The sequence below is a fragment of the Rhinoraja longicauda genome, chromosome 27, assembly GCF_053455715.1.
Source record: "Rhinoraja longicauda isolate Sanriku21f chromosome 27, sRhiLon1.1, whole genome shotgun sequence".
Taxonomy (NCBI): Eukaryota; Metazoa; Chordata; class Chondrichthyes; order Rajiformes; family Arhynchobatidae; genus Rhinoraja; species Rhinoraja longicauda.
This window is the reverse complement of record NC_135979.1, coordinates 7,363,567-7,382,687: the sequence shown is the minus strand read 5'-3', so window position 1 is coordinate 7,382,687 and position 19,121 is coordinate 7,363,567. Positions and strand designations below refer to the sequence as shown.

At 47.9% G+C, this 19,121-nt stretch overlaps 2 protein-coding genes across 8 annotated transcripts in view; one reads left to right on the top strand and one right to left on the bottom strand.

Annotated features, from left to right (window-relative positions):
- Positions 1-19,121, bottom strand: part of LOC144606726 (cAMP-dependent protein kinase inhibitor alpha-like) — a 692,291-nt gene that overhangs the window by 93,519 nt on the left and 579,651 nt on the right. For 2 of the 7 annotated variants that reach the window (XM_078423050.1, XM_078423054.1), the window contains exon 1: positions 8,886-9,286. The exons of 1 other annotated variant lie outside the window; for it this stretch is intronic. The gene's annotated coding sequence lies outside the window, so the exon portion shown is untranslated. Of the gene's footprint in view, positions 1-7,972; positions 8,467-8,885; positions 9,287-19,121 lie in introns of those variants that run through there. 4 more of the 7 variants (XM_078423049.1, XM_078423053.1, XM_078423055.1 and 1 more) reach the window with 3 other exon arrangements.
- LOC144606621 (serine incorporator 1-like) overlaps positions 1-19,121 on the top strand; it is a 129,967-nt gene that overhangs the window by 67,134 nt on the left and 43,712 nt on the right.

Genomic DNA, 19,121 nt, shown 5'->3' with positions numbered 1-19,121 from the left:
CATCTCTTGAGAAAGAGAATAGGTGAGAATAGGTGAGAATAAGTGACCCTTCTTCATACTGGAAGGTAGCGAAGGCCAGAACTAAAGGTTTGGAGTGCAGGCAATGAATCATACTGTGCGGAAACAGGCCATTCGGCCCAACTTTCCCAGGCTGACCAACATGCCCTCTACTAGCCCCACTTGCTCGCGTTTGGCCCAATCCCTCCAAATCTAACCTACCTGTCAAAATGTTTCTTTTGTAACATTGCGATAATACCTGCCTCAACTATCTCCTCTGGCATTTCGTTCCATATACCTACCACCCTTTGTGCAAAAAAAACATCGCCCCCTCAGGTTCCTATTAAATCCCCCTCACCTTAAACCTATGTCCTCTGGTTCTTGATTCCCCTACTCTGGGTAAAAGGCTCTGTGGATTTACCCTATCTAATCATCTCAAAATTGTGTACACCTCTATAAGATCCCTCATCCTCCTGCACTCCAAGGAATAAAGTCCTAGGCTGCTCAACCTCTCCTAGTAGCTCAGGCCCTCAAGTCCTGGCAACATCCTTGTAAATCTTCTCTGCACCCTCTCCAGCTTAACAACATCTTTCCTATAAGCGGGCAACCAAAACATACATGGTAGGAGTTAACACGGTCACCACATCTTCTCCCACTCAAAGATAGATTTTCATCTGCCCTATTTCACCCTGTCGGGAGATGATGGATGCAGCACAGAATTGAAACTGGCACCTTTCTCCTCTGTATACTCAGTCACTTTCAACGTTGTCCTCGCCTTGAATAGAAACTCTTCAACCAATGCAGTTGAGCTCAGAATACCCGAATGTACAACACCCCCCCACTGCCATCTTGCCTTGTCTGGATCACACTCAGTGACACAATTACTGGACAGGCGAGGACTCTACTCCTTGGAGTGCAGGAGGATGAGGTGTGAACTTGTAGAGACGTAAAAAATCATGAGAGGAATAGATCGGGTAGACGCACAGAGTAGGGGAATCGAGAACCAGAGGACATAGGTTTAAGGTGAGGGGGGAAAGATTTAATAGGAACCCGAGGGATAACCTTTTCAGACAAAGGGTGGTAGGTGTATTGAATGATATGCTGGAGGAGGTGGTTGATGCAGGTACTATCGCAATGTTTAAGAAGCATTTACACATGGATAGGACAGGTTTAGAGGGGTATCGACCAAATGCAGGCAAGTGGGACTAGTGTAGATGGTCGCTCTGGGCAAGTTAGGCTGAAGGATCTGTTTTCACGCCGAATAACTCTATTGGACATCATTCTCAAAAATAGTCCTACTAAAAAGGATCAATTTTGCAATGCTGTGCCCAAGAATTTTCATTTTGCCTAGAAGATAAAACACAGAGCGATATCCTCATTAAAAACATGCATCCCCCTTTGTTTCCTTAGTAGCTCTTACAGTGATCTACTAATAGGAGTGAGGGAAGCAAATTGTTATTTCCTGCAATTTGGTTTGCCTGAAAATCGGATTATCGCGATGAATCTCCCTGATAATGTTATTTTTCTTTATTAAACTAACTTTATAAATGCGATTTTTTAAACGTTGCAAAGCTTTCCAAAGCACTCTGCCACCGCATTGTGGATAAATAATAGTCAGCTCCATTAAAGAGATAGTGGAAAAGATGACCAAAAGCTTAGTTGAACAGCGATACCAGCAAATTAAAAAGGGATTGTTAAAGAGAGAGAGATTTCAGGACATCAAAATGAAGGCACTTTTTACAATTTAGAGTTAGCTCTGAGAAACTGTTACTTTTATGCTATCTAATATCTTATTATGATACACTTCTGTTCTGAAACCCATTTAGATCACAAGATCATGTGATAGGAGAGGAATTAGGCCATTCGGCCCATCAAGTCTCTGCCATTCAATCATGGCTGATCTATCTCTCCCTCCTAACCCCATTCTCCTGCCTTCTCCCCATAAATAAATGCAACTCAGGAAGCAGGTTGGGAAAATAATGACCCGCCAACCAGGTAATAATAATCTTCTCAGACCATCATCGATAAACATCAGGCAGGATTGTGTTACAATTACAATTGACACGTGGTTGTGGATTACAGGATTGGTGCCAAGGATGGATACAGATCGCCCATTATTATTTGAAGTCCCATCGTGCAAGAAAAAAAGATTGAAAACGAAAGACAAAATAAGCAACAGTTGGTAGAGCCAGGCTTTCATTTTAAAAGCCTGACTAGCGCAAGTTAAATTAGCTTCTTGAAATTGACATTTATCACAAATAGGAGAGATACTGGGATGAGGGACGCAGAAGAACTAGGTGTTGGAAACAAGAAAAAGAAATATTAACAAAACGCAAGTCTAAAGAAAGAAAGTCTGAAGAAGGGTCTTGGATGGGTGACGTTTGGGTCAGGGCCTCAGCAGTAACTCAGCAGGTTAGGCAGAATCTCTGGAAACATGGATAGGTGAGGTTTGGGTCGGCTCTTTAACCCTCCTTTAGATTGAAGAAGACAGGATCAGTCAGAAGTCTCTCATCCCAAAATGTCACCTATCCATGTTCTCCAGAGATACTGCCTGACCCTCTGAGTTCTTCCAGTATTTTTTTATATGTTAAAACTAGGCACAAAAAGCCTATTCCTTCTCTCCAGAGATGTTACCTGTCCCGCAAAGATTCTCCTGCATTTTGTGCCTATTTTTAACAAAACGTAAACTACTGGAAGAACTCAGCATCTCTGGAGGACATGGATAGGTGACATTTCGGGATGAAGCACATCTGAATGATCCTGTCTTCTTCAATCTTAAGAAGGGTACCAACCCAAACGTCACCTATCCATGTCTCCAGAGATGCTGCCTGACCTGCTGAGTTACTGCAACACTTTGTGTTCTGTGCAAAATTCCAGCATGTCAGCAGTTCCTTGCGTCTACATTTTGGTGAGGGGACCCCCTTCTTCAGGTTGAAGAAGGGGGATCAGTCTGAAGAAGAGTCCCGACCCAAAACGCCACCTGTCCACTCCCTTCCCCAGATGCTGCTTGACCTGCTGAGTTTCTCCAGCAGGTTGTGTTTTGCTTAAGAGTCCAGCATCTGCAGTTTCTTGCGCCACCAGAGACTATTAACAGTCGGGATAAAGGAAGAGCACAACGACAAACTTGAAGTTTGGAAGGAATAAACAGTGACCACAAAAGTACAAGTAATGCGAGGGGGAAATTCCGTTTCAAGCAAGCTTTTCCCTCATTCCCCATACGCATTTTAGAAGAGGGTTCCCGATAAAGGACTGGTACCACAACCAAAATATTCATCAGCAAAAACCCACTTCAAATTGTATTATATAGGAAATAACAGAAGCAGCTGAGATCTGATACAGTACGTCACCAATCAGACTGTTGCAGAGAGCCAGACACAAAGTGCTGGAGTGACCCTTCTGCCTGTCCCACGGAGTTACTCCAGCAATTTGTGTCTATCTTCAGAACTGAGACATCCAGGTTCAAGAACAGCTTCTTTATGGCAACCATCAGGCTCTTGAACGTGACACAACTGCAACTCAGCAATTGTGATCTACTTTGGTCTTTGCTTTGGTTCCACTATGGACATCAGTTCTAGTCAAGTCAATTTTATTTGTACAGCACATTTAAAAACAACCCACGTTGACCAAAGTGCTGTAAATCTGATTAGGTACTAAGGAAAAAATGAAACATACAGTAGCACACAAACACAACAGCACATACAAAACAGTTCACAGCGCCTCCTCAATGGGCCTCAAACGCTAGGGAGTAGAAATAGGTTTTGAGCCTGGACTTAAAGGAGTCGATGGAGGGGGCAGTTCTGATGGGGAGAGGGATGCTGTTCCACAGTCTAGGAGCTGCAACCGCAAAAGCGCGGTCACCCCTGAGCTTAAGCCTAGACCGCGGGATAGTGAGTAGCCCCAAGTCGGCCGACCTGAGGGACCTGGAGTTAGAGAGGTGGGTTAGAAGATTTTTGATGTAGGGGGGGGGGAATGTCCATTTAGGGCTTTATATGTGAATAGGAGTAGCTTGAAGTTGATTCTGTACCGTACAGGGAGCCAGTGGAGAGAGGCCAGAATCGGCGTGATGTATTCCCTTTTACGGGTACCCGTCAGGAGTCTCGCTGCGGCGTTTTGGACCAGTTGCAGGCGGGACAGGGTTGATTGGCTGATCCCAGTGTATAGGGAGTTGCAGTAGTCTAGGCGTAGTCTAGTTCTACTCTGTAGACACAAAATGCCGGAGTAACTCAGCGGGTCAGGCAGCATCTCAGGAGAGAGAGAATGCGTGACGTTTCGGGTCGAGACTCTTCTTCAGTCTGAAGGGTCTCGACCCAAAACGTCACCCATTCCTTCTCCCCTGAGATGCTGCCCGACTCGCTGAGTTACTCCAGCATTTTGTGTCTACATTCGATTTAAACCAGCGTCTGGAGTTTTATTTTTCAACTATCAGTTTTGCACTATTATGGTCTGGTAACTGATTATTAATTTTGTTGTATTATTAATTATTGTATATTTATTTGTGCATTATCGATTTATTGGGCCTCTAAAGCTGCAGCAATTAGAAACGTTACTGTTCTGTTGGCAGTACAGGTGACAATTAAACACAAGATAGACACAAAATGCTGGAGTAATTCAGCGGGACCAACAGAATAGTCTCGACCTGAAACATCGCCCATTCCTTCTCTCCAGAGATGCTGCCTGTCCCGCTGAGCAACTACAGCATTTTATGTCTATCTTCGGTTGAAACCAGCATCCGCAGTTCAATAGACAATAGACAATGGGTGCAGGAGGAGGCCATCGGCCCTTCGAGCCAGCACCACCATTCAATGTGATCATGGCTGATCATTCTCAATTAGTACCCCGTTCCTGCCTTCTCCCCATACCCCCTGACTCCGCTATCCTTAAGAGCTCTATCTAGCTCTCTCTTGAATGCATTCAGAGAATTGGCCTCCACTGCCTTCTGAGGCAGAGAATTCCATAGATTCACAATTCTCTGACTGAAAACGTTTTTCCTCATCTCAGTTCTAAATGGCCTACCCCTTATTCTTAAGCTGTGGCCCCTTGTTCTGGACTGCAATTAAACACTCTTGACTTGACACTTGAAATACTCTGCAGTTCAGGCAGCATGTGTGGAGATAGATTTAAATGGATAACCTTTCATCAGAATTGCATGAATCATATCCAATGCAGGACAAATTAATCATATGGATCAAAAGTGCATGTGATTTCCATGTGGCCACTGTGATGGAAGATCAATAACTTGAAATCAACTGTTTCTCCCAACAGATGCTGCCTGACCTGTTGAGTATTTCCAGTTGTTTGGTTTTATTTCTTTCAGATCTGCAGCATGCACAGTATTTTGCATTTCTTTTCATAGAGTCATACAACGTGGAAACAGGCCCTTCAGCCCAACCTGCCCACGCCGACCAACTTGCCCCATCTACACTTGCCCCAACTGCCCGCACTTGGCCCATAGCCCTCTCAACCTATCCCGTCTGTTTACCTGTCCAAATATCTGGTAAATGTTACGGCCAAACTACCTCCTCTGGCACCTCGTTCCATGCACCCGCCACTGTTTGTGTTCAAGAAAAAGTTACCCCTCTTGTTCCCATTAAATCTCCCCCCCCCCCCTCCTCCCTCATGTTAAAGCTATATCCTCTGGTTCTCGATTCCTCCTTCTCTTACCCTCGTGAGGGGAACAAAGTAAATATTATTTCCAAGTTCATGGCTAACAATTATTATTTTGAAACAGCATGTCCACCTTTGTCCAGAACAAGGGGTCACAGTTTAAGGATAAGGGGGAAGTCTTTTAGGACCGGGATGAGAAAGGTTTTTTTCACACAGTGGTGAATCTGTGAAATTCTCTGCCACAGAGGGTAGTTGAGGCCAGTTCATTGGCTATATTTAAGAGGGAGTTAGATGTGGCCCTTGTGGCTAAAGGGATCAGGGGGTATGGAGAGAAGGCAGGTACAGGATACTGAGTTGGATGATCAGCCATGACCATATTGAATGGCGGTGCAGGCTCGAAGGGCCGAATGGCCTACTCCTGCACCTATTTTCTATGTTTCTATGTTTAGAAAAACGGGGAGTGAACCTTAGATGTGAACTTTCTTTTTTCAATGTATTGAATAGAGAGACACGCAGACAGCAGACTTGAAACTTGCCATATACAGACAGTCCTGAAGGAGATGTCACCGCCACCCACGGCACACACGGCCTCAAGGCACAGTTACACATTCACATCTGGGCATAGTGTTATTACAGTGAAGAGCTCGACATTGCTATCACCCCCATCAAAATATCCATGAACGAGAGCTGTGTAAATGTCCCTAGCTTTCCACCGCCCTCACGGCTCTGGTCACCGCAAGTAATCGCTCAATTTAATATTCAATTTAAAGGTGCTGTCCACCGAGAAACAAAAAGATTCAGACAGTCTCCGTTCACGTCTGTTTCAAGAGGGAGAGGGGGTGGGGGAGAGGGGAAGGGGGGGAGAGGGGGTGGGGGAGAGGGGAAGGGGGGGAGGGGAAGGGGGAGAGGGGGTGGGGGAGAGGGGAAGGGGGGGAGAGGAAGAGGGGAAGGGAGAGAGGGGAAGGGGAGAGGGGAAGGGGGAGAGGGGAAGGGGGAGAGGGGAAGGGGGAGAGGGGAAGGGGGAGAGGGGAAGGGGGGAGAGGGGAAGGGGGGAGAGGGGAAGGGGGGAGAGGGGAAGGGGGAGAGGGGAAGGGGGGGAGAGGGGAAGGGGGGAGAGGGGAATGGGGGAGAGGAGAAGGGGGGAGAGGAGAAGGGGGGAGAGGGGAGAGGGGAAGGGGGAGAGGGGAAGGGGGTGGGGGCATTTGCCAAGACGAAACACCATCTCGACTTTTATTTTCTTGAAAAGGGAATGTGTGTCACTGACTATTCTGTTAACTCGACTGCCAGGAAACTCCCAAGATGACCGACCACCTCCCAGCCTTGTTTAAAATTGTGATTCAAGGCAGCTGGAAACAGGGGAACAAACTAACACGCATCAGCTCCTATAAACAGTGGCGAGGTCAAACAATAACCGGCTAATTAACGGCAATTAAAACCAGGGGTTTTTGTTTTTCAGTGGCGGGGGTGGATGGATGGATACTGAAAGAAGCAAGATTTTTTTTTTTTTAATGTCTCTCAAAATTGTTAATTAAAATTACGCAGGGAGAGGGAGAGAGAGGAGGGGGAGAGAGAGGGGGGGGAGGGGGAGAGAGAGGGGGGAGGGGGAGAGAGAGGGGGGAGGGGGAGAGAGAGGGGGGAGGGGGAGAGAGGGGGGGGAGGGGGAGGAGGGGGAGAGGGGGGGAGGGGGAGAGGGGGGGAGGGGGAGAGTGGGGAGAGAGAGGGGGGGGAGAGAGAGGGGGGGAGAGAGAGGGGGGGGAGAGAGAGGGGGGGAGAGAGAGGGGGGGAGAGAGAGGGGGGGAGGGAGAGAGAGGGGGGGAATGGAGAGAGAGGGGGGGAGGGAGAGAGAGGGGGGGAGGGAGAGAGAGGGGGGGAGGGAGAGAGAGGGGGGGAGGGAGAGAGAGGGGGGGGGAGGGAGAGAGAGGGGGGGGAGGGAGAGAGAGAGGGGGGGAGGGAGAGAGAGAGGGGGGGAGGGAGAGAGAGAGGGGGAGGAGGGAGAGAGAGAGGGGGAGGAGGGGGAGAGAGGAGGGGGAGGAGGGAGAGAGAGAGGGGGAGGAGGGGAGAGAGAGGGGGAGGAGGGGGAGAGAGAGGGGGAGGAGGGGGAGAGAGAGGGGGAGAGAGAGGGGGAGGGAGGGGGAGAGAGAGGGGGGAGGGAGGGGGAGAGAGAGGGGGGGGGGAGAGGGAGAGAGAGGGGGGGGAGGGGGAGAGAGAGAGGGGGAGAGAGAGAGGGGGAGAGAGAGAGGGGGAGGGAGGGGGGGAGCTCCGGTGAAGAACATGACAAAACTAGGTCCAAAAAAACACAAGGGGAGACAAAAATACTCCAAACACCCCAGAATTATTGTATTTCTAACGCCAAGTAAATCCTCCGACTTACCATTCAATGTGTAACACAGTCAGCGTTCTCTCCAGGAGAGGCTTATCACATGATTTTAAAAAATAATTTAAAAAAAATAAATATATATATAAATCCAAGCGATTGTCGTGTTGCAACTAACGATTCCAATCGGAGCTCAGAATATTAATGGGGTCGATTTTCCTTGCCTTGGTCTGGAGAGGGAGAGAGGCTTTAAGAAATAAACACGAGGAAAAAATTGGATGTCCTTTAAAATCCCTCCCAGCTCGACTCCCTCTTGCGAGAGAGAGAGAGAGAGAGAGAGAGAGAGAGATAGATAGAGAGAGAGAAAGAGAGAGAGATAGAGAGAAAGAGAGAGAGAAAGAGAGAGAGAAGGAGAGAGAAAGAGAGAGAAAGAGAGAGAAAGAGAGTTAGAGAGGGAGGAGGCTTTAAGAAATAAACACGAGGAAAAATTGGATGTCCTTTAAAAATCCCTCCCAGCTCGACTCCCTCTTGCGAGAGAGAGAGAGAGACAGATAGAGAGTTAGAGAGAGAGAGAGAGAGAGCAAAAAATCTCAACGCCCGTATTTTCTACAAACGCTTCGCCACAACCATTCTGCCCGGTTACAGTTGCCCCGCACCGACATTTAATTGCAACTCGTTGTGCTTTGTTGTTACATTAATCGGAGCAGGAAGACTCGGTCCACGGTCCATGAAACTGATACCAATTTCGCCTGAAATAATCCAACGCTGAAGGAACCAAATCTCTGCTGTGAAAACCAAGGGGGGCTAAAATAGTTGGAGGACAAGCATTCTGAAATCCTGATGTTATTTAACCCTGTTGCCCAATGGTTTACATTTTTTTTTTTTAAAAACACACACACACACAAGTTCGGTATCAAATGATTAACAAACAAACAAAAAAGACACATATCATGTCGTTGTCTTCGCTTACCGGAGTGGTTTAAACGTAAGGCAGCAAGCTGGGGCTGGGGCTGGGGAGGGAGGAGAGGGGGAGGAGGATGGTTTTTGACCTGGCAAGGTAATGCAGGGAGACGATTAAATTAGAGGAGGAGAGAGCAGTCAGGGATCCCCTTCCAATTCACACATCCACCGCGCGTCATCTTCCTGGGCAAGGCAGGGTTCACTCCTGACTCAGTGTAGCGGGTACCAGGGCACCCTTACACATCGTTACAAGGCACATTGTTACAGTCAGACAGTGTGTGGTGGCGCTGGCAGCAGCAGCAGCCTCTCTCCAACCGAGGGGCAGGTTGCAATTCCAGCAGAAGGTTACATTTCGCGGAAGGAAGCCCAGGCGTGCGTTTGGACGCGTGGATCACTCGCTCACACACTCACTCACTCACTCACTCACACCGGTGGGTGGAGGAGGGCAAAGCGGCCCATCTCCTGCTCAGGGGGAGGGGGAGGGGGAGGGGGTGGGGGTGTGAGATGACCCCCCCCCCCCCGTCGTCGTCGCCGCCCCTGCTGTCTGTCTGTCTGCAAGAGGTGGCGAGCTCGGCGACAACGAAGCTCCACGGTCTTTGCAATCGGCGACTGTTGTCACAGGCGACACAATGAGCGGAACTCGCCACCTCTCACACACACAACTCCTTCACCAGTCACAACAGCCACGCCTTGGCAGTGCACTCGTGTGTGTGTGTTTGTTTGTGTGTGGCTGTGTGTTTGTTTGTGTGTGTGTTTTGTTTGTGTGTGGCTGTATGTGTGTGTGTGGGTGTGGCTGTGTGTGTGTGGCTGTGTATGTGTGGCTGTGTGTGGCTGTGTGTGTGGCTGTCTGTGCGTGGCTGTGTGTGTGTGCGTGTGGCTGTGTGTGTGGCTGTCTGTGTGTGTGTGGCTGTGTGTGTGTGTGTGTGGCTGTGTGTGTGGCTGTCTGTGCGTGTGGCTGTGTGTGTGTGTGTGTGGCTGTGTGTGTGGCTGTCTGTGTGTGTGTGTGTGGCTGTCTGTGTGTGTGGCTGTCTGTGTGTGTGGCTGTGTGTGTGGCTGTCTGTGTGTGTGTGTGTGGCTGTCTGTGTGTGTGGCTGTCTGTGTGGCTGTGTATGTGGCTGGCTGTGTGTGTGTGGCTGTGTGTGTACAAAACTACCCTTCTCTGCGATTTTCCGTCAACAGTTCTCTTCCCCGTCCCTTTATCGAAAGTTGTGATTTTTTTTTAAAAAATGGAGACCTCAGGTTTTCACTGTGGTCGCTTCCTAAAGACCCTGGACTGGGATTCTTTTTAGGGTCTACCTATTAAAAAAAAAAAAAAATTCCAGTTGTTCCCCCTCCTCTCCCTCCCCCACCATCCCTACCACCTCTCCTCTCCACCCCACCTCTCCCCTCCCCCGCACCTCTCCCCTCCACCTCTCCTCCCCCACCTCCTCTCCCTCCACCCCACCTCTCCTCTCCCTCCACCTCTCCTCTCCCTCCCCTCCTCTCCCTCCCCTCCTCTCCTTCCCCCCACCTCTCCTCTCCCTCCCCACCTCTCCTCTCCCTCCCTCCCACCACTCCTCTCCCTCCCCCCCCACCTCTCCTCTCCCTCCCCCCCCACCTCTCCTCTCCCTCCCCCCCACCTCTCCTCTTCCACCCCCTTCCTCTCCCCCCCCCCCCCCCCCCTCTCCCACCAAAATGGAAAAATCCACATAGAATTTGTAAATTGTCCATCTTGGACCGTTGCGCCCCGGTGTGGCAGTGGTTTATTTGGGGGAACGTGTGCGTTATTGATACATGGACCTCCATGATCACCAAATATGTTTCCATCGTCCATTTAACCGGGACTCTGAATAAAAGGGTTTCATCAATATGCACTCCACCCCCCCCCCCCCTCACTGTTATACCGTGCCTGCACATAACTATATCACATGGGCATTTGCAATATTTCTAAACAAACACGTTCGCAATTACATGTCATAATCATACTTTATTAGCCAAGTATGTTTTGCTACATACGAGGAATTTGATTTGCCATACGGTCATACCAGTAAAAAGCAACAGGACACACAAAATACATTTTAATGTAAACATCCACTACGAAGGTATTAATTCACAAAATGCTGGCTCAACACCTGCGCTCGGTCCGCGTTGGCCAAACTGGTCTCCCGGTGGCCGAGCACTTCAACTCCCCCTCCCATTCCCAGTCTGGCCTTTCTGTCATGGGCCATAGTGAGGCCCACCGGAAATTGGAGGAACAGCACCTCATATTTCGCCTGGGCAGCTTGCAGCCCAGTGGTATGAACATTGACTTCTCCAACTTTAGATAGTTCCTCTGTCCCTCTCTTCCCCTCCCCCTTCCTAGATCTCCCTCTATCTTCCTGTCTCCACCTATATCCTTCCTTTGTCCCGCCCCCCTGACATCAGTCTGAAGAAGGGTCTCGACCCAAAACGTCACCCATTCCTTCTCTCCTGAGATGCTGCCTGACCTGCTGAGTTACTCCAGCAATTTGTGAATAAATACCTTCGATTTGTACCAGCATCTGCAGTTATTTTCTTAGACATCCGCCACAGTGACTCCTCCACATTCCTCACTGTGATGGAAGGCGAAACAAAGAGTTCAATCTCTTCCCTTCTTTGTTCTCGCGCGGTCGGGGGCCTCGAGCCTTCCGTTGACACGTGGAGTGAAACCTTCAATCAATTTACAAGCGCTGTGTGCAGGAACTCATAACTATGGGAGGCATCTGCCGTGAAATCGCAGTGTAGGAATCTCAGCTCCTAAATTCAACCAGTAAATCACTTACACACATTCCACAGATATTTCTGGACACGTGGGCATACTGACGTTTGATGCGGAGTAAAAATAGAAAATGCCCAGTTTCCCAGCGAGTCGGGCAGCATCTTTGGAGGGAGCTATATATAGAGTTAGTATCTCACACTGATGACTTGCAGCAGAACTGGAGACAGATCATCAACATGAAATGTTAACTTTGATTTTCTCTCTACATCCATACTGCCGAGCTTATTATTTCATGTGGGGGGGGGTTGGATGTCAAGCAATTGAAGTGTTTCGCTTTTGGAAAGACACTGGGCCTTAAAGTGAGGAAATAAGAAACTGACCCTTCGGCCCACCGAGTCCACGCCGACCATCGACCACCCAATCACACCAGTTCCACGTTATCCCACGTTCTCATCCACTCCCTTCTCAATTTTACAGAGGGCTAATTAACCTACTGACCTGCACATCTTTGGGATGAAGGAGGAAACCGGAGCACCCGGAGGAAACTCACGCGGATGCAGGGAGGGTGTACAATTCTTCACACAGACAGCACATGACGTCAGGATCGAACCCAGCCTCTGACGCTGTTAGGCAGCAGCTTTACTTCATTTGGACGGATTGAGGAGCATCTTTCACCGAATTGATGGTCTTCCAGCAGCACCTGATATCCATCTCCAAGTGTGTCCCTGCAAATCAGTCATAGAGTGAAACAGCACAGAAACAGGCCCTTTTGGCCCAATTTACCCAAGATGCCCCACTGCCGACACGAGGTGCACCTGCCCGCATTAGGGGCGGCACAGCGATGGAGCTGCTGCCTTGCAGCACTTGCAGCGCCAGAGACAAGGGTTCGATCGCGACTGTGGGTGCTGCTTGTGCCTTCTCCCCGTGACCGCATGGGTTTTCTTCGGTTTCATCCCACACTCCAAAGACGCACAGGTATGTAGGTTAATTGGCTTGGTGTTGGTGTGTAACATTGTTCCTAGGATAGTGTTAAAATGCGGGCATCGCTGGTCGGTGCGGACTCGGTGGGCCGAAGGGCCTGTTTCCACGCTGTATCTCTAAACTAAACTTAGCATTTGACTTACCTCTCCTATCCACATACCTGTCCAAATGTTGTTTAAATGTTGTTATGGTACCTTTCTCAACGACCTCCTCTGCAGAGAGTAGATGTAGTCCAGTCCATCATACAAACCAACCTCCCTTCCATTGACCATCTGCAGCAAGCTGCCTCGGCAAGGCCACCAGCATAACCAAGGAACAGTCTCACCCCGCCTCACTCCCTCTCATCCCTTCTCCCATCGGGCAAGAGGTACAAAGTTTGAAGACAAATAGCTCCAGATTTGGGAAGTTTCTTCCCAGTTGTTATCAGGTGACTGAATGGTTCTCTGGAGTGCTGTGCGGTCCTCAGTTCATAATTTAATATGTGATAGGAGCAGAATTAGGCAATTCGGCCTATCAAGTCTAGTCCGCCATTCAATCATGCTGATCTACAGTATTTTGCCCCCTCAACCCCATTCTCCTGCCTTCTCCCCATAACCCCTGATATGCGTACTAATCCTGAAACTATCATATCATATCATATCATATCATATATATACAGCCGGAAACAGGCCTTTTCGGCCCTCCAAGTCCGTGCCGCCCAGCGATCCCCGTACATTAACACTATCCTACACCCACTAGGGACAATTTTTACATTTACCCAGCCAATTAACCTACATACCTGTACGTCTTTGGAGTGTGGGAGGAAACCGAAGATCTCGGAGAAAACCCACGCAGGTCACGGGGAGAACGTACAAACTCCTTACAGTGCAGCACCCGTAGTCAGGATCGAACCTGAGTCTCCGGCGCTGCATTCGCTGTAAAGCAGCAACTCTACCGCTGCGCTACCGTGCCGCCCTATCTATCTCTTCCTTGAAAATATCCACTGATCTGACCTCCACAGCTGTCTGTGGCAATTAATTCCACAGATTCACCGCCCTCTGACTAAAGGAATTCCTCCTCATCTCCTTTCTAAAGGAAAGTCCTTTAACTCTGAGGCAATGACCTTTGGTCCTAGACACTCCCATCCTCTCCATATGGCGGCACGGTAGAGTTGCTGCCTTACAGCAAATGCAGCGCCGGAGACTCAGGTTCGATCCTGACTACTAGCGCCGTCTGTACGGAGTTTGTACGTTCTCCCCGTGACCTGCGTGGGTTTTCGCCGAGATCTTCGGTTTCCTCCCACACTCCAAAGACGTACAGGTATGTAGGTTAATTGGCTGGGCAAATGTAAAAATTGTCCCTAGTGTGTGTAGGATAGTGTTAGTGTGCGGGGATCGCTGGGCGGCGCGGACCCGGTGGGCCGAAAGGCCTGTTTCTGCACCGTATCTCTAAATCTAAATCTAAAAAAAATCTAAATCTAAATATCACTCTATCTAGGTCCTGACCTCCTACCTACCTCATTGGAGACCTGTGACCTATCTTTAATCGGACTTTAACGTGCACTAAAGGCTTCACTTTATCATTTGTCTGTACACTGTGGATGACTTGTTTGTAATCATGTACAGTCTTTTCAGTGACTGGAGATAGATGAAGATAGTCTGGAGAATGAGGTACATTAGAAGGACAGGAATATGTCCTCAGCATAACCTTCCTTCCATTATCAGATCAGAAGGAGGGAATGTTGCTGATGGTCACACAATGTTCTTTTCCGTTCACAAATCTTTAGCCGATGAAGTTGTCCATGCCTCTTTGCAGCAAAGACTGAATATGCAGCCAAGTGGCAAATAAATGTCAAACAAGGTGAATGCCTCAAAACTGCTTCTCATTGGGAATGATGGAACTGATCCAAGAGTCAGTGGAAGAGAGTTTAGTTTATTCTCATGTGTACCGAGGTACAGAGAAAAGCTTTCGTTGCGTGTTAACCAGTCAATGGAAAGACAATACACGATTACAATCGAGCCATTCACAGTGTACAGATGCATGATAAAGGATATAATGTGAATAACGTTTAGTGCAAGCAAAGCCAGTAATGTCCTGTCAAGGATTTAGATTTAGAGATACAGCGCGGAAACAGGCCCTTCGGCCCACCGAGTCCGCACCGCCCAGCGATCCCCGCACATTAACACTATCCTACACCCACTAGGGACAAATTTTACATTTACCCAGTCAACTAACCTACATACCTGTACGTCTTTGGAGTGTGGGAGGAAACCGAATATCTCGGAGAAAACCCATGCAGGTCACGGGGAGAACGTACAAACTCCGTACAGACGGCGCCTGTAGTCAGGATCGAACCTGAGTCTCCGGCGCTGCATTCGCTGTAAGGCAGCAACTCTACCGCTGCGCCAACCGTGCCGCCGTACGGATAGTCCGAGGGTCACCAATGAGGTAGACAGTGGTTCAGGACTGCTCTCGAGATGTGGTAGGATTGTTGAGTTGCCTGATAACAGCTGGGAAGCAACTGTCCCTGAATCTGGAGGTGTGCGTTTTCACACTTCTATGAAAAATACGCTAATATCGGAGGCTGATATGTAATGGCTTCACCATTGCCATGTTACTGATGGTCACCATTGATCAGAATTTCAACTGTCTTCACCTATTACCTGCTGCACTATATCCTGCCCCTCCTCTCTTCTACCTTTCTCCTCCCCTCAACCTGCAATCAGGCTGAAGAAGGGTCCCGACCCGAAACGTCACCTCTCCATATTCTCCAGGGATGCTGCCTGACCAGTTGAGTCAGTCCAGCACTTCGTATCTTATTTCTTTGGAAAACCAGCATCTGCTGTTCCTTGTTTCTACAGAAATTTGGTTGATGCTTCAGTACACAATTAGGTGTCTGTTCCATTGTTTCTCACGTTGTCTTTTGGAGGAACGTAGGATCAGTTGGTTGATGGTCGGCAAAGGCTCAGCAGGCTGATTATTAATTCCCGCAGCCTGCTTCCTCAGATAGGTTGATTTGTTATTCAATTGTTTATAAAACTTTACAGTGGCCAAATGATGTCCATAAAATCCACAATGACTATATCACAAAAAAAATCCCCTTGCCTCTGTTCATCTAATACTATACTTTGTCCTACCCTTTTTCTCTTCCAGCTTCCTCTTCCTCTTCCTCCCCCCCCCCATACATTCAGTCTGAAGAAGGGTCCTGACCCAAAACATCACTTATCGATACACAGACACAAAATGTGTAGAAAGGAACTGCAGATGCTGGTACATGTCGAAGATAGACGCAAAGTGCTGGAGTAACTCAGCGGGTCAGGCAGTATCTCTGGAGAAAAAGGATGGGCGACGTTTCGGGTCCGGACCCTTCTTCAGACTGAACAGATAGGCACAAAATGGTGGATTAACTCAACATGGATAGGTGGCATTTCGGGTCGGAGTAGAAGGGTTCCAACCCAAAATGTCACCCTATCCATGTACTCCAGGGATGCTGCCTGACCCGCTGAGTTACTCCAGCACCAGTCTTTTTTATTGTGAACCAGCATCTGCAATTGTTCCTTGTTTCAGCATAGTCGTCCCTGCAGAGGCCCTGATAAATTATGTACCCACAATGAAAATGATGTAGTGTACATCAAATTTCTCTTTCCGACCACATAATGGCAAGCATGACCTTTTAAACAATTAGTGAGCTCATAAAGTAAATAACAAATAGCCAAGCCCTGGAAATAAAACCATAACGTACCAGGTCTCCCAAACTATTGGTAATTTTCTCCGATATGGTAGATGTAATTTAGCAACCAGTGGATTCAGCACAGGGTCCTGAACTGATCATGTTTATGCCTATTGGCTGAGTTCACTGATGAGTCAAATAGATTTGTGGTTTAAGTTTGCAAAATTCTCTGGCAATTTTATAAGAATTCCAGATGTTTCAAAATAGTAGATGTTTCTCCGATGAGTTCTCATATTCTGCGGTCCACCCGCTGTGTTACAGAGTCACAGAGCGATACAGTGTGGAAACAGGCCCATCGGCCCAGCTCGCCCACACCGGCCAACAATGTCCCAGCCACCCTAGTCCCATTTGCCTGCGCTTGATCCATATCACTCCAAACCTGTCCTATCCATGTACCTGGTCTAACTGTTTCTTAAACAATGGGATGGTCCCAGCCCCCAGCCTCAACTACCTCCCCTGGCAGCTTGTTCCATACATCCACCACCACCCTTTGTGGTGAAATGGTTAACCCTCGGATTCCTATTAAATCTTTTCCCCTTCACCTTGAACCTATGTCTTCTGGTCCTCGATTCCCCTACTCTGAGCAAAAGACTATGCATCTACCCGATCTATTCCTCTCATGATTTTGTATACCTCTACAGACTAGGGCCGAAGGGCTTAATGCTGATCCTATGTCTTAGCGTAACAATGTGAGGCAGGAGTCAAAGAAGAGGGTAGGTTTGATGGGAAGGGATGGACTCAAAATGCTGGAGTAACTCAGCGGGACAGGCAGCATCTCTGTATAGAAGGAATGGGTGACATTTCAGGTCGAGACCCTTCTGCAGACTCGATGGGAAGGGCTCTGACTCAAAGGCAGGGGCCTCTAATTAATTGTGGAAAGTAGATAGTCCAGGTATAATTTAGTTTAGTTTTAAGATGTAGTGCGGAAATAGCCCCTTTGGCCCTCCGAGTCCACACCAACCAGCGATCCTCGCACATTAACACTACCCTACACACTAATTTTTACACTTGTACCAACCCAATTAACCTACAAACCTGTACGTCTTTGGAGTGTGGGAGCAAAACGAAGATCTCAGTGAAAACCCACGGAATCACGGGGAGAACGTACAAACTCCACACAGACAGCACCCTTTGTCCAGATGTAACCCCCGGGTCCCTGGCGCTGCAAGCGCTGTAAGGCAGGAACTCTACCGCTGTACCACCGTTTGGATATTGGGGCAGGTGATGGTGGGCTGGAGATGGGTGCCATCAGTATCCTTGTGATTCCTCGCTTCACACCTTTGTGATGGCACTGAGGGAAGGCAAGGGCAGATCCAGGTGAAGCTACAGGGCTAACAGAGTAAGACGCTGAGGAGAGGCCTGCAGGCTTTGTGGCTGGATCTAAAAGATAGCAATCGATGTAGGCAAGGGCAGTTGGATTACAGAGAGGAGAGGCATTCAAGGGCATCTGTGTGGTTGAATGTGTGAAAGAATGCAGACAGCAGGAGAATGATGAGAAGGGACAATTCACTGGGGTGCAGTCAGTGGACATATCATTTGTAACTATAATAAGAGTCTAGTCTGCAGCCAACTCACAAACTAATACTGGTTGTTGTCCTTCAATAATCCTCAGACTGGCTGTCTGCTGGTTTGCACAGGGGCAGAATCATGAGCTGGCTTTATTTTAGATTGCGGCCAGCAGGCAAATAATGTTTATTTTAATACGTGTCAGAGGAATAGAGACCTCCTGCCTCGTATTTACAGCCGTAAGCAAATACCAGAAAGTAAGCTGAAGGCTGCCACAATCTTACAAGTGCAAGATTTCTTTTTTTTTTTAAACACAGTTTATGAATGCTTCTTTTATAATGTATTGTTTTTGAAGGGCTTACCAAGAGGCTGGTCTTCCGATATCTTAGCGTTCTGCCTGAGGGAGTGCTCAGCTTTTTGTTACTTGCTGTGAGCCAAGAATGCAAATTGACAACATCCCACAATTATGTGGACAGAGAATATTCATCTCCAGAGATCTTTTACATTCCTTGCCAAAGTTATGAATCAGCTTCATTTTTTTTGTTTTGTTCTCATTTCGAGCAAGGTTATTCTGATCGCTGCATCGCTAGGAATCAGAGAGAGAGTTCTGGAACTCTCTACAGGAACCAGAGAGAGTTCAGAGCTACCATCTACTTTTTAAAATTTGTCTGTGCCTTGTGGTGACTCTTTTGCATACTGTGTATGCAAAAACAAAGAATTTCACTGTACCTTCACGATACATGTGACAATAAAGTATCTGTCTACTTTCCTGGGCTTTATCGTGCACTAAACATTATTCACGTCATTCCTTTCATCGTCTATCTGTACACTGGAGATGGATTGATTGTAATCATTTTGTCTTTCCACTGACTGGTTAGCACGCAACAAAAACTTTTCACTGTACCTCGGTACATGTGACTGTAAACTAAACTCAACTCACTGTACCTCAGTGCATGTGACAGTAAACTAAACTAACATTTGGCTGCTTTGGAGAGATGAATTAAATTCGCACCACTTACATTGTGGTCATTCAAATGGTGGCCATTTGCTATGGTAGGAAAAAGAAATGAGATATAGACCACATCATTTTCATCGTGGGTATGTAACTTCTCAGGGCCTCTGCAGAGCCAGTGGTCTAAAGCTCCAGATACTCTCTTTTGGGTTGTCAGATCTTCAATCAGCTCCTCACACTTCATTTGTCTGATTACTTTTAATTATTTACTGTCATTAAAATATTTCACAAGAATATACCACTTCTGATGAAAGGTCATTGAGTGCACAGTAGTCAGTGTACAGCCGAGTGCAAAAATGCCATTGACAATGGGGTAGGAGGG